This window comes from Ciconia boyciana, chromosome 10, assembly GCF_034638445.1.
Source record: "Ciconia boyciana chromosome 10, ASM3463844v1, whole genome shotgun sequence".
Lineage (NCBI taxonomy): Eukaryota > Metazoa > Chordata > Aves > Ciconiiformes > Ciconiidae > Ciconia > Ciconia boyciana.
Genome location: NC_132943.1, coordinates 24,244,305 through 24,257,578, shown reverse-complemented (window position 1 = coordinate 24,257,578; position 13,274 = coordinate 24,244,305).

The following is a 13,274-nucleotide window of genomic DNA, read 5'->3' as shown; positions in this document are numbered from 1 at the left end:
TGGTATTTGGAAGTGGTCCTGAAAAGGGAAAGAGAAGTGACAAAATATTGCACAATTACTGGCAGCTTGTATTATCCTCCCATAGCCACAACTTGCTACTGACAAAGCAGAGATTCATTCCATATTAACATTTTTTGATATTTTGATTTTTGTGTTCTTGTTCTATTTCTATTCAATCTAACCTGTTCCATTACTCAATCACTGTTACAGTAATTATTATTTTTTTTAACATTCAGGTGAAATTTCCTACAGTTCAATTTGTGCCTGTTGTCTCTTGTTCTGTCTCTGGACATCCCTGAGAGGAGTCTGTCTTCATCTTCCTTATTCCATCCTCCATCAAGTACTTACAAATATTGATAAGAACCCCCCTGAGTCTTCTCTTCCCCAGGCTAACCAGTTTCAGCTCTCTCAGCTTCTCCCCGTATGTCAGATGCTCTAGTCCCTTAATCATCTTCATTACCCTTTCCTGGGCTCTCCCCTGTAAGTCTGTGTTTTGTACTGGGGAGCCCAGAACTGGACACAGCACTCCAGATGTGGCCTCATCAGTGCTAGGTAGAGGAGAATAATCATGTCTCTTGGCGTGCTGGCCGTACTCTCCCTAATGCAGCCCAGAATGCTGTTGGCTACAAGGGCGCTTTGCTGGCTCATGTTAAAATAAAATGAGATAAAACAGATATGGGAAACAGATCTTTCATTATTTGAAGCCTGGACCTTGAAATGCATTGTAGTTCACAAGTCAAGGCTTGCACAGTCAGGTCCCCGTGGAAAGGCAAAATTCCATGAGTTTGTTTTAGATGACTGTTCCTGGAAAGCTTCAACTTCATTGTACGATTGTTGGAGTATTCCAGTTGTGGGAGGTGGAAAAGGAAGAGGGACTGGAGGGTGCATTCTGGGACCTCACCTGCCAGACTTCCCATGGCTAGTACTGCCAGAGCTACCGTTGGTCATGCTGGTGACAAAATTAAGGTTGCTTTACATGTCTCACACTTGGACCCTCTTTTCAGACATCTATAGGTTTGACAAATTTTAAGATCTTAAACTGAATTTTTCCATATTTGGGGTCTATCTTCTGTCAGAAAGCCTCAGCCAATGCTGTTCAGTCACCCAAACAGCTTAGGACATATACATTGTTCTGCTATTGTGAACATTCTGGTGACCTTTTCTTTAAGCACCTTTATTGTGTTACTGGTCTCAAACAGGGACCTGAGATCTGAAAGGATGTCCTTTCTGAAAATCTATCCAGGTTTTTGTTTTTTCCAGCGAGAGTACACACATGCAGGATGTTTCTCTTAAAGGCTGGAGCTCAAGTCTCTAAATCCATCCTACTGAGCCATCTGAAAAGAGGGAATAACAGTGATACCTCTGTATTTCCCAGCACTGTTGTGAAAGTTAATAATATTTGAAAAGCACCTTGATTCTACAGTGATGAGCGCAGAGAAAAGATCATAAAGATATCATTAACCTTGTGGTCACAATAGGGTCTGAACAGACTGTACTGAATTAAACACAAGACATGAGCAACACAGAAAACAAAGTTCATTGGGGAAGCATAGTCCATTTGTTCACTGCATGGAAGAAGCATCCTCATGAAAAAAAAGGGGGAATCTGATCATAAATAACTTCAATAAATATATACAAGTTGGCCATGGATTATTTTAATCCAGTCATTTCCTAGATTTTGAGTGCTTGACTTCGCAATTTTAATATTGTTCAGACACATATCATTTGTGACCACCAATAGTGGCTGGCTTTCCTTACTGCATGTAAATATTTCCGCTAGTCACGAGCCATAAAAAAGAACTTACCGGATACCTCAGAGGGCTAGGATGGAAGGGGATCTCTAGGGACAGTTCACTCCAGGATTTCCCGTGATCCTTTTACTTCACAGCAGGATGAGTATGGGCTAGCTCTCAGTACAGCCCAGCAATATTGCCCTCAGCTGACCTTCTTAGCATACTTTGAGCCCTCGCTGGATATTCAGAATATCCAACAGCCCTCATGTTGCCATAGTCCCCAGGGATGCTTATGTGGCACAGCCCCATCATGAGGGCTAAAACCGGTCAATTTATGAGCCATGTGCTGGTCAAAAAACGTTAAGTCACCCCTAGACATTTTTTAGAAGCACACGCACCTATCCTTCTCCCTTACCTCCTTAGCAGAGCTCTCAAAAGAGGAGTTCATAGAGGTGCCTACGTTTGCTCTCCTTAGTAATTTAGGCCCTCAAAATAGCAGTAGCTCGTTAGCCCACCTTTGCCAAAAGTTTCTGAACAATGTAATTAAAAGGTTTGGGGAATTTTGTCATGTTTGTGCCTTTTACACAACCTAATATATTTTCTAGGGTGGAAACACTGTGGATAGGGATACGGATATCACACATTTCTTTCTGTTGCAGCATGATCCCAGGAAAAGTTAAACAAGGAAAGTGCTGATTCACTGCTATTGTTGATCTGTTTCAGGCTTACATAGAAGATTTTAGGTTTTCAGCTAAAGTTTTTGAGTGTTGAGGGATGTACATTGTACAAGCATACACTGTCTCTGACTAACCCATCTCATTTCACTTTGTCAGAGGGAATGATTTATTCTAGGCTTTCTCCTCTCTGGAAGAGATGAGATTACAGTATCCTTCTATTGAGAACATATTACACAAATCCACCAAAAATGCTTCAGTTAATATTTGCTAGCAGACAAACCAGGGAAATATGCAAATCATACAGCTTTCCTTTGTTAAGGCATTTTCGGTTTTGCCCTCAATAAGCCAAGAAATATTATGTCATCTTATTATAATCTTGTAAAACATTTAAATATTTGAAACTAACATAGAGCTTATTTCCTTCTGGGAAAGAAGACCATGAGGATAACACACCAATGTCCAATTACAGCAATATATGTATTGAAGTAAAAGTTTTTAAACAGATGTTATAAAAGACTTCATTTCCATTGTACAGCAGAAGCACATCTGCTGTACTTTAAATATTTCTTATCCATGCCAAAGGAATACTATGAAGAGAAAACACATTTTTATGTGCTTTTCCTTTGAGTTTACCCTATATGAATATGGAAAGAGTCTTTTCAGTAGGAAAAAGGTATTGATTGTGATCATTTGACATTTTGTGTTTGCCCTACAGCTGCCATTTGTGAGTAGTATGGAAATCAAGTCCTGGCTCTTGATTTCTGGCCTGATCTTTTGAAAACCTTGAATATTGCTAAAATAGTATTGGGCAGGAAGGAAAGGAGGGACAGCATGATGTGAGATCAAACTAATATAAAAATGCTACAGTGCTACACTCACTTCCTACCAAAACATTTTCAGGCATTATCTTATTGGTATTGTTCTTTACAAAGAAAATATTTGATGTCACATATTATCACCAGTGATGAAGTGCACTGACACTGATGTTATGATACAGCCTCATTTTGGGGACATGCTTGGGTTTTAGTATTAATGCTTCAAGCACGTATGAGTTCCAGACTTAGGCAGCAGTGGAGTGGTGGCTTTAGAGTAGTAACCTTAATTACTTATAAGGTAAGGTTCTTATGTTTGCTCACTGGTAAGTCTAGAAGACTTAATACAGTTATATTTAGCAGAGATATTTAGTGAGAAGCATCCACCTCTATTAACTATGTACTTTACTAATGCAATAGCCTTAGTATTAAAAAGCACTCCAGCAGTCAGTCAGCCTTCCTTCCCAGAGCTACTTATGTTCACAAACCTGTTACGCATTCCTAGCTGACACAGGTACCCAATCTCTTATTTTGACCATATAAGTTTATCCATAAGATATTATTTAAAGCTAACAGCTGGATGGGACACAGGAAGAAGAAAACCTTGAAAGATTTGTTTTATACAGATTCTTCTGGGAAGCAAGTGTGCAGCAGCAGTCAGACAGGGGATCCATACCAAGCTAGTGGCACCGCTTCCATGTGGTGCCAAGAGCCCAAGAAAAAGCTCTCAGGGACACAGAAGTTTTGCCATTAACCTGTGTGAGATTGCAGTAGGAGTGGAATATAAATGTTACACACATGGAAGTGATGCAGAAGTGGCCCTGTAAATCCTGTAGACCCTAAACACAGGACACAGAGACAACATTGCTAATCACTATCTTGCACGGGGTTTTAGAGAAAGTGGAATGGGATCTGTAATCCATCACCCTAAGGCTGCTGGGTACAAGAAATACAAACACATTCACTTTGTAGGTACAAAAATTGCCAGCATTTTGGTACTATTAACAAGCACTCTAAGAGGATTAATGTGCTTGATATAAATTGTACTGTTGCATTACGCTTTTGCACTTGCAACTGCTACAACACAAAATCAGATTAACTAATATTATGCTCCAATGTGCTGTAATGTACTCTACATTTTCAATTATTTCAAAAGCACAGTTTATGAAAATGATGCTCATTTTCTGGCAGAAGAATATTTTATGCCATAGCAGACACCTCAATTATAAGACACTGTACGAGAGGGATTTGCAAGTAATGTTTTTGTGCTTCACTTGTCTTCATTTGTAGTGCAAGAAGCTTGTGAGATTTGTATCTCTTCTGATAATACTTTCATTCTGCTTTCTTTAAATTTTTACTGTGCCTTGGTTTAGAAATTTCAACTATTGCCTTTTGGTTTTGGCATTTTTATTGTTCTAATTTTAGTTTTAACCAAAACCACTTATCTCCTTATGGTGCACAAAGTAGGATTTGTATGCAATCTTAACATCTTTTTAGATTTCTCATACATTAAATAAAAAAGGAACTGAATGTGAATTAGTTCGGAACTTTAGCCAAGTGACCTTATCAGCCAAGTGACCCTAGTGATGCTTTGTAGAAAGATCATTATTATTATTCTCAATGTTTTTGCTGTTTAGTATTCTACTGCAAGGAACAGAACTGTTCCCCCTGTTCCCACCACTGCAAAGTGAATACCTGCCACCTTCTCCAACATTACCATAAAAACAATTTGCAAAGTGAATTGCATTCATCAGTGTGCATGGTCCATGCTTTTATTCTTCATTCTATGAATATAATTAAATTTAGCTTTCCAGACAGTAGACAGATGAATAAATACTTTTAAGTGAACTGCACAGCTATGTATCAAACCAGAAATGAAAAGACCATCTGACTGAGAAATGCATTGAAAAGCTTATGTTGAGAATTCCAGAAATCCTCTTCAAAACAAAGTATCTGAAAATAACTTTCTTCATTTATGAAACTGGGCTTGTTCAATTTCTGATAAAAATAGAAAATCTTCTTAGACTGAAGAAGTTAGATAAAACTAAGTCAGACTTTGTTTGAAGACAGATACAACTACCAGCTCACAAGCTGCTGGGCAATAGCTTGCTGGAGGTAAGGGAAGCTTTGGCTGTCACCAGAAATGTTCTGACTTCATAATCATCAGAAAAAAAGCCAACCTTCTCTCCCGCCTCCAAAAGCAGGATTAGAAAGCCTTTCAGTACAAGACTACACTTTTGCAAATAACATGGAAACAAGGAAAAAGAATCTGGAAAAATTTAGACCTAGGAAATAATTGTCTGGTTTAAATATATGGGACAATGGAAGTATATTCCTAGATTATTCTAAGCCAAACACTGTTACTTTACTTATCATACTAGCTGTTGTCAAAGAGGATCTACAAATAATTTTAAAAAGCACGTGGAAACTAATTAACATTTTGTGTTAGTTTCTGAAAATTTTTACACATTTGTAGCATTAGAGCATTTGAGAATTCCCTGGATTCCAGTGGAACAGGGAGAGTCAAGTATGCATATGCCGAAGTCTTTATGTGATCAGGGATGTCATTCCTATTCTTTTTGTAATTTATTTTCAGGTTTTTATTGTTGTATCACTATAAAGGTGACAGTTTAAAAAGTAACAACAAGAAGTCTCCGACACTATGATCCAGTTGATTAGGGCCAAACCTGAAAGGTACTACAGACAGTAAACCTACTTTTTGTCAGTGATTGTAAGCATATTTGTAGAAATTAAGGGTATTTAATTTCATAAATAAATCATTTCTCACCGAAAAACCAGTGACCTCTAACAATAGCCAAAAGCACCCATTCTGTAAAGATGGTACACAATGATTAGGGTTTCCCTGGTTGGTAGTTTCAAAGAAGCCAACAGGATGCACAAAACTGACAACTATCAGACTGACGAATGACACAAGAATTGAAGTGAACTTAAACTGCACATAGTGAATTGTTACTAGTATTTCCTATACAGCATACTGATCCTTAATATTTTTATTTTTAAAACTACCTAAGTATTCAGGATAGTGAAAGAAGCATTATATTGATATTTCAGGGAAAAAAATGTCAGTGAGATTTCAGGCATCCTCTAGTGTGGGTATAAACACATGGCTTCAGGAGTACTGACACTGACTTGGGATGACTCAGTTCGTGTAAGGAGGAATCGGTGGTATTTTTCATTGGTGTTTTTAATATATGTCATAATGATTCCCCACACCACATACCAGCTGAAGAGTCATACCAAATTTTGCTGTAAAAAGACTCTGTCAGCCACTGATTAATATGCTGTAATCTATGGTACCTGTTTCTTCTTCTTCTCTAGTTTTATGAGATTCTGTAGCTGCAGTTTCTGAGCTTTCCCTGCTGGATAAAGTCATGTGTAAAAAAAAAAAGGAAAAATACTGAATTTATCATGACTTATAAGATCACAATTTTACCATGTAAAACTATGTGAAAGATGATTCATACTCCAAGAAAGTTAGAGAATGTTATAATTGTTTGTCTCGGCCACAAGTTCACCAACTGTATATATTTAAGTAGTTCTCACTGTTTCCGTTTGCAGATAAAAATATGATCATGTGATCCTTTCAAGATAAGCTGCCACTAATTTTAAACACTATGATTAGTCCCTCTTTATTTTTCAAAATAAGATCTCACGGAATTTGACTGTGTTGAATGCAACTCCTTGAGTTGTGAAGTGCTCTGCGAGAACTTTTAAAATTCCAAAGATATTTTAGTCCTGACAACATGTGATGTGTGGTATGTCATTCAACCGCTCATGATAATACAACTTTTTTGCCAGTATGTTGTAAATGGATCCATTGGCTCCCTTTACATTTTGTGTTCCTGCAGCTACTCTGAACTCTGAAGTTACTTCAGCTGACAATACAACCAAGTCTTTTGTCTACCGGTTACTTTAAGACTCCTAACTGCATTTAAATCCAACACATCACTTAAGCATCAAGTCTGAGGGTTGACTCCATCTCTCAAGATTAATTCTTCCCAGAAAAGTTAAGGATTGATATTTTTTCGATTATTTTCATGAAAATTTTGCAGCTTAACGTGAACAAGACTGAAGTCATCACCGTTCTTCACCCTACTTCCAAATATGTCCACAGTAAAAAAGGGAGGCGTTCTTACCATTTGAAGCTCCAGAGCAGATGGCGTTTGGCTGTTCTGAGTCAGGGTCACAGGGTTTCATATTTCCCTCCGTTCAAGCCCTGTAACACTTGGTAAGCATTAGTCATATACCAGGTTTTTGCATGTTGCCCTTATCAGTGTGGCTGGAAGGAAAAGTAGCTTTTTTGGTAAACTGGGGAGGCTGACCAGAGATTTGAAATTGGCATAAAGTCAGCGTCAGTCTCCTGAGGCCATTAGTACTGCCTGGCTTCTGCCAACCAGACTAGCAAATTGTTCATGTTTGCTCATGACCTTTGTTCTGCATATGGCAGGGCAGAGTATTAACAGCCAGTGAAAACTTTTTGTAATTAGCTGAATATGACTGTGCTGTTCAGCGTTGACTCTGCGACTTGGCAATGCTGTCCATTGCTCACATTTGAGGAGGTGTATTGGGCATTCATTTAACAGTATTTGAGTTTATAAGATTACATGTGAACACACGTTTGTAGCTGTCAGGAGCAGAAGCTAAAATATTTTCAGTGAACTCCATTGCCAACTAAACAGAAACTGTAACTAAGCAACACAGAAACACCACTTCAGTTATTCATGACTCGGAAACACGGTTTAGCCAATGTCTGCCTCCCCCTCACCCCCCAACTAAAATGTCTAGATTTACTTGGCTGCTTTATTTCACTAATCTGCAATATGTTATATATCAAAATTTAAAAAGCCAATATGAAACAGAATCATCCTCACCACAAAAATTAGTAGAGCAGTTTGATAATGCTGAGTCCAGGCACAACATTTTCAAAAACTTAAAACAGTATCATGTGATTATATGGAGAATAGGGTAAGGAATAAATTAAAGAAATGCTTTTCAATTACATTTTTTCTTTATAAAACTGAAAGTGGCTTTTTACTTAGAGATTTAGAAGGACACCTTCACAGGTAATGCCAGTGCTACTATCCCAGTAATACAGGCTTACATCTGTGCCTAACGCAGTAACCCATCACTTGAACCAGGTCAAAAATACTTCTTCCCAACAATATAATAATATTGGCAATGTGAACTTCTACTGTGACTATAAGGCAGTATGTTATGCAAAATGTTTATCCTGGTGTTTCTCTACCCCTACTAATCCTGTTCCTTCTCCCCTTTCTCTGCATCTCAGTGGATGAAGAAAGATAGCAGAGCTACTCTTCAACTCAGTCCTGAGCTAGGAATTCTTATAGAGCATTTAGCATTATACAGGAAGCAACTTTTCTCAAAGGCAGGATGGTATATGTACTGATTTATACAACTGAGATGTGTAGGCATTTATTGAGAAGTCAAAATTTTTCTACACCTCTCAAGTATAAAGAGATCCAAACAGTCAATAATACGCGTTCCATGAGAATGCCATGCTAATTATCCCATGAGTCATTCCACATGAAATTATACGTTCCTACAATCTGCACCAGTATTTCAGCTTCTATCTGTAGACAAGTAAGCAATGTACAGTGAAACATACTTTTCAAGCTACTAGTTACCAGTGGGTTCATAAGGAGTAACAAAGAGCAATGAAGAAGAGCAACGAAGCTGGTGAAGGGTCTAGAGCACAAGTCTTACAAGAAGCAGCTGAGGGAACTGGGGTTGTTCAGCCTGGAGGAAAGGAGGCTCAGGGGAGACCTTATTGCTCTCTACAACTACCTGAAAGGAGGTTGTAGAGATGTGGGTATTGGTCTCTTCTCCCAGGTAACAAGTGATAGGACAAGAGGAAATGGCCTCAAGTTGCGCCGGGGAGGTTAGATTGGATATTAGGAAATTTAACTTCACTGAAAGGGTTGTCAAGCATTGGAACAGGCTGCCCAGGGAAGTGGTTGAGTCACCATCCCTGGAGATATTTAAAAGATGTTTGGATGAGGTGCTTATGGACATGGTGTAGTGGTGGACTTGGTAGTGTTAGGTTTACGGTTGGACTTGATGATCTTAAAGGTCTTTTCCAGCCTATGTGATTCTGTGATTCTGTGAGTATCATAAGTTCACAGCTCCACTGGAAAAAATGGGGGCTACACCTGAAATTTACTTCTGAGTCCAGAATTGTAAGCAGAAATGAAGTTACCAACTTTGTGAGCTGCTGCTTTGGAAGATGTGCAAAGTCCAAGTTAGAAAACGTCATAATGCCAATATTATCGGAATTCTGCAGGGTTGTATCTGTGAGGTGTTTTCTGTAATAGCACCTTAAATCTAAAAGGAGCAAAAGGTCATTAAAACCATAAAAGAAGTCTGTTTTGCTTTTCACTGATGTCACATCAAATTAGCTCTAGTGTGGGAAAATACATATATTCACATATGAAAAAGTGCAATATACAGCTACTGCTTAATTCTTGAGGGTCTACGGTAGACCTTTTTAATCTTTTTCAAATGGAAACAGATAAGATTTTCAACTGAAAAAGAAATATGCCTGCCATATGACTATGTTTCACCATCTTATTAAAATATACTGAGCACTTCGAAAGCAAAGATAATGTCTCAGCCTTCATCACTTTAATATATATGAAGAATACTGTATCCCTTTTCCCAGATTGTCAAGGTAGAGAATGAGCATTCAAAAAATGTTCAAGTAAATCCTTCATTTGCTGTTATAATTACTTCTTGGACAAGTTATGGAGTTTGAATTTTTATAGCAATTTTTAGCACAGTTTTAGATTTCAAAAAATAACTAAATTTTTAAAACATAAATTAAAAATATCTATTTTGGCCATCTAAAGAACTTGGTTTATGTTTTCATATTTTGACACAGACATTAAAAAGGTACCATTTTGAGTTTCACTGAAAAGGAATACATTTTTTATTTTAAAAAACCCAAAACTTTTTAACCAGTGGTAGTAACTATTTTAAATAGTTCTTCAAGAGACTGGACAACAGAATGAGACACCTGGGCTATCTGGGGTCCTGGGAGCAATCTCACAGCATTAGTGCTGACCTACTATATTGATTATATTGATTAGCTCACTGAGAGGCCCAGTGGTATCCAGCTATTCCATTCTTCTTTTAGATAATGCATGTTCCTCAGGCATGGTAATTAACCTTACACAGGCCCTTCCCTTGTTATGTATTAATCATATTTGTATAGGCTACACATCATAGCACTGTAAGATTTCCCAGTTACAGGGTTTTTTTATATTTAGGAGAGAACAGCTCCTTTCTGTGCTTTTTTTATCCTTGTCATTGTACCTCTGTAAGACAGGTACCTAACATCACGGTCTCTAAAGAGTTCAGATCTACCCTTATGAGCTAACATCCCCCTAAATGTTATTACAGGCAAAAAGAGCTTCAACAAAAGCAAATTAAATAGGATACTTCTTGGCTGAGCTTGGCAAGAGACCTGCCAATGAGACAAGGAGCTTTCAGAATTGTAAATGGTGCAAATTAGAAATAAAAGAATTATAAGCCTAGTGTTCTCCTCAGGCTGTTGTCCTCCTCCTTGGTTGCAGTCCAGCAGCTTTTTGGAGACCTATTTTCAGGCCAATAAAAGTTCTCTTCCTCCTACCTCAACCAAAAGCCACATTTAGGTTAGAAATAATCCCATCAGCCAGAATGTTCTTTGCATCCCTGCAACCTGGACCTGTGTCATTCAACAGGCTTGAGAAAAGTAGGTATCACTCCTACTAGGCTTGAAAGCAGAAGAAGCCTGTGAGATCTGGCAGATTTCCTGACAGCCCAGAACCTGGATACTTGATATCATGAGCCCATTTTGAAAGAGAGCAAGGGAGGTGTAGCAAAACATTTTTCCGCTTTTCTTGTCCATCATACCAATCAATAAAGAGTTTCAGAAGTTCCTACTTCTTTTCAAAATCTAATTTTTAAAGCCAAATGTCTTCTAGCTGTTAAGCCCTGAACAGATTTTTTTTTTTCATTCTGGAGCTCTTACCATGTAGGATCTGAAAACACATTTACACCTTGTATATACCTGGCAGGTATAGACAGCAACATTTCATATGGTCTGAGTCCCCATCATCCAGATTTGGGACCTGTTTGGACCACTTAATGCTACATTTTGGCCCACATGTGAAGGACTTTCTGTTCATGAAAGTTAGAGCTCTGGGGAGAAACACTGCTCAGGTCTCACCCCCAAGCTGAATGAGGATGCAGTTACACTGCACACCTTGAGATCACATCCCATACCCCAGTAATGACAGCTGTTTATTACCCTACAAATCTGAAAGAATCCAAATCTGAATGAACAAAAGCAGCTTTTCATAGGACTTATGCTATGTTCTTGAAGGATCTTTTAAAATAAACAGCAAATAAAGTATGATTTTATTCCCAGAGGAAATGACAAAATAAAAATGCCTTAATAGAACTACATGCATATTTAAACACATTTATACTTCCTTACAAGCATGATAGATGGGAGTCCTCCCTGAGTTACAGCACCAGAGCAAAGCCCACTATATTTGTAACAGCCCCCCAAAAGCTGTAGGCAACGCACTTGATCCCAGTCTAGCCATAAAGAATATATTTCTCTTATGTGGAGTTTCCTTCATTCAGAGTATTTCCCATGCCCCTGGCTCCATAGCCTGATCCCTTATTATCCTATATTTCAAATACTTTCGTTGTGGGCTTCCAGTTTAAAACTGTCATTTTGCCCATTTTCTGTCTTTCAGGCTGTTGGGACACCTATGTTCCTGTAAGCATGGATGAACTGTTACATCCTCTAGGACTTTGTGACCTTGCAGCAGTGGGTAGGTGCCCTGAAATTGCCCCTGCCCATCCATTTATTTTCCAGCACAACCTCAAAATCCTGTGCATTAGAATGTTTTGCTTGTTGGAACAATACTCTTGTTCTTGGGTGCACTTAACAGTTGATGGTGTGAAAGATGCTGTTAAACAGTTTTAGGAATTTTCTCATGCATTACTGTTCTTTGAAATACCCTCAGAGAAGGAGGATAGTGGTTGTATGTGTCATGAGGCTTCGGAAACCTTTGGTTTTTCATCTCAGTCCACTGAACGAAAAAAGATGAGTCACTTTAAGTATGCTGTCTCCCATTGCTTTGTTTGCACCTACCTCTTCCTGAACAGAAGGAAAGATTAATCGCACAAACATGCTGGTACACAGATGATACAATGAGGAATTAAAACACCGTTCTCAGTTTGCTGTGTTTTACCACCTAAAGAGCTGTGTGCTATGACTAGTTCCTGGCAAGACTCTCCGTTGCTCAGAAAGTGGTCAGCCCAGGCAGGGAGAGAAGGGTTCTGAGCAGCACAGGGCTTCCTAAATTGCGCTGATAGCATTTAAACTGCTAATTTGAACTTTCTAAAGAGTAAACAGTTTGGGAAAGCACAAAGGAAATGTAGTAATTGACATCATATAAAGATGATAACAGACAGTATCCACAGAAAGACTCTCTAAGTCGTGTGTCCTTTCCTTATGCATTAGAGTAAGAGAATAGAATTATTTGAAGTGTGTTTCTGTATCATTCTCCAGTAGAAAATTAGAACTGCAACAGGGCCTCTTCATTTCTTTTGGGCAGGGGATCAAGTTGAAAAGCAAAAGGTTCCAGGAGCTTAGTGCCAACAGCATGCTTCCATAAGAATAAATCAAAATTATGACAGCTACTCTGTAATAAGCACCTTTTCATGCTTATGTTCGTTAAGTAAATGTATGAACCAGACACTGTTGAGAAAAGGCAAACTTTGATGGACAGTTGATCATCGCCGTAAGTAGTATAGTACCTGATGGAATTTAATTGATCTTGGGCTTGAAATTAACCTGAAAAACTAAAAAGTGCATCCTTTTTTATTCCATCACTCTGATTAACAGAACAGTGAAGCAGTTAGAAGGCTGTGGTCAGCAGAGTGGCGGTCAGTAGCTCTTATTACATAGATGGGTGTTCTGTGTATAAAATCGCTACTTCTTACACCACTTCTAA